Source organism: Benincasa hispida, chromosome 11, assembly GCF_027475165.1.
Source record: "Benincasa hispida cultivar pf3 chromosome 11, pf3_genome.v1.1, whole genome shotgun sequence".
Lineage (NCBI taxonomy): Eukaryota > Viridiplantae > Streptophyta > Magnoliopsida > Cucurbitales > Cucurbitaceae > Benincasa > Benincasa hispida.
The window spans coordinates 18,948,889-18,952,006 of NC_143488.1; the positions used below are offsets into that span (position 1 = coordinate 18,948,889).

General features: G+C 31.0%; 1 non-coding gene across 1 annotated transcript; it reads right to left on the reverse strand.

The window, feature by feature from the left end:
* Positions 1-652: 652 nt before the first annotated feature.
* On the reverse strand, positions 653-848 carry LOC150032460 (U2 spliceosomal RNA). The gene has a single exon (XR_016524947.1). It is a non-coding gene; the product is annotated as a U2 spliceosomal RNA (small nuclear RNA).
* Between the last annotated feature and the right edge of the window lie 2,270 nt (positions 849-3,118).

Consider the following 3,118-nt stretch of genomic DNA (forward strand, 5'->3'; position numbering starts at 1 on the left):
CGCGATTGTTTAGTTTTCGTTTATTAAAAATTCTACCTGATTCTAAAATGGACGTAGAATTAATGTTTTCTTAACGACGGTTTTAACCAATTTAATTTAAATCTGTTTTTGTAAACGTGAAAAACAGTTACAGATTTTCTTCAAATGACACAGCTAAGACAAATCTCAAACGTAGCTTCAATAATATTTGGCTGGTTAGGATTCCAGTAAACATGATCAGGTAATGTATTAAAGGTTTTGGATTTTTGTTTTCTTAAAAAAATTAAAAAAGAAAAAAACCAATAGGAAAATAGTTGAGAATTGAAACCAAATTGGCAAATTTGGTGTTTTCCCCGTTTTAGCATAAAAAATCCCACTTTTTTCCTTCATTCTACCGTTTTCATCTTCCTTTACCGATCGGTTTCATCCTCCTTCACCAAAACCTTCATTTCATCTTCCCTTTCAGCCCTCGTTTCATCTTCACCCAAAACAAACTTTCCTTCATTTATTTGATCATTTAAGGTCGTCTAAGCAGTTGAAATATTCTTATAAATTTTTGCTCTGGTTTTCAATGAAATTATAAAGTAAATACGTTGAAAGAAATAACAAATGAAGAATTGGCAGAAATCGGCTTTACTCTTAAATGAGGCTACAAAAATTGAAACTGAACTTGGAGGAGTGCGCCAGGCCCATGCAATAGTGCAACGCAAAGGCGACGCTCGAAGGCCCAAGTAGCAAGCTACTTTGGTGGACCTTCCCCCTAGAAAAATAAATTTAATATCATGTGGACCGATGGCCCACGTATCAGATATTAAACTGATAAGAACAGATACTACACTTGATCTTAGCCAAAAGGCCGAGAAAGGTATGAGTTGTTTCGTATCACTCCACTGCTCTTATAATCATCGCGTTTGTAAGCCTTTCAAACGTAGGCGATGTGGGACGAACAGCTGAATCCTTCCCCGCAATTTTGAACTTTAAAAACTCAATATTCTTTTTACTTCTTTTATTTATTTCTATATTATTGTTCTAAGTTTGTTCATTAATTCAGAATTGTGACCTCGACTCCCCGTCATAATTTCTCATGCACATTTTCTTTTTAAGTTCAGGCTCCATTGTTTTTTTTTTTTTTTACACCATCGTTAGCTACTTTATTTTGGTATTTTTATTATTAAAATAAACTTTTTTCTTAAAAACTAAAACTATATAGGTTTTTGTAACTTATTTTTATTTCTTGTTTCTTAATTACATTAGTAAAAAAAATATGTTAAATAATTGACTTTTACTTTTGTTTTTTAATATAAGAACAAAATAAAATTAACAACGATTTGGATGTTTAGTTGGTTGTTATAGTGTGGTTATACTAGTGTGTAGATTATAGGGGTCGTCATTCAAACCACAAAAATCGAACCGAACCGAACCAAAAACTCAATGAAACTATAAAATATGGTTCGATCCGGTTTAACATATTAGAAAATTCGGTTCGATACGGTTTAACTACCAAACTGAACCGATCCGAACCGTTTTCACCCCTAGTAGATTATACATTTGTAGGTTAAAAATCACTTTAGTCCCTAAACGTTCGTTTATAACAATTTAGTCCATATACTTTAAATTTATAACAACTTAGTACCTAATGTAGAAATTAATGATAAGATTTCATGAGATTTCATGCATAATTAAACCGTTAAATTGATCAAATACTCAATATTTTTGCAACATATAAAGTCTACATCATAAAATATTCAAAATTGACATCGAATTGTGACTAAATTTTTTACTTGAGGGATTGCATTGTTAAAATTTTGAAAGTACAAAGATTAAATTGTTACATACTAAAGTTCAGAGACCAAATCATTAAAATTTGAAAGTACAGGGACTAAATCGTTACAAACCATAGTTCAGTGACTAAATTGTTATTTTAAAGAAAGTTCAGGGACCAAAAGTGACTTTTAACCTAATTCATATTTGAGGTAGACTATTTTAGTCTAGGTTATAATAGTATTTGTATGGGACAGACTATTTTTGTCGAGTTATAATTAGTTTGTATTTGGGTGTGCGTTATTTTAGTCTATATTTAGGTTTTTTCTAATTTTTTATTATACAAGTAATAGTACCTCAAATATTGTATTTTGTTAACTACATAAATTAAGTGACCATATTTGGATAGTTCAATTAGTTAAAACATATCTTTGTTATCAAAAGATAAAGACACTCAAACTTATACAATTATAAAAATTAGCCCAAAACTTATAAATATATAGAATTTTGGTCCCTAAACTTTTAATTAGTTACATAATTTTTAAACTAGGTTTTTTTTATTAAAAAAATCATTTGTATCAAAATTTATTTTCTTCTTCCATAGAAGTAAATAAAAATGTGAAATTAATCATTTCCTACATTTTTTTATCTTTTATTTCTTAGAAGTTTTGAGCCCCAAGTCTATTAGTTTGAGGTTTATTTAATTTCATTGATTTCATTTTTAAGAACTAAACTAACAAAAAAAAAAAGGAAAATAGTATTTGGGGGACCTTTTTGACTCATAAGTTTTGTTTGTTTGGGTTTTTTTTTTTTTTTTTGTCTAGTTTACATTTGGTCCTCATGTTCAACAGTATTCCCGCCCCGACCCTGATTAATCCCTAACCCCGATTTTATATATTTTAATTTTTATAAATATATATTTAGAATAATATAAAATAATTAATATATATACATATATATATATATATATATGCTTATAATATTAATATATAATGTTGAATTTTGAAGTTTGGAGCCAAGAAGTCTAAATAAAAGCCCAAAAGAACGCCCTAAATCTTCTCCTCTCCTTCCTTCCCTTTTCCTTCTACCGAGAAATGAGAATCATTGAGATTTGAGTCTTTGAGAAGTTTACCCTTACCTACCGTGAAGGAAGAGTGCCGACTGCCCTAAATCCCTCAATGGCCAACGCAACGCCACCTCAGGTCCTCACCGAGTCACCTGTGAACGCGTGAAGAGTGCCAACGCAACGCCACCTCCCTCAACGCGAGCTCACCCGTGAAGACTGAATAGTGTCGTGAACTGTGAAGACTAAAAAGTACCTCCCTCAACGCGACCTCACCCGTGAGAATCATTGAGAAGCTTATCGTGAAGAGTGTCG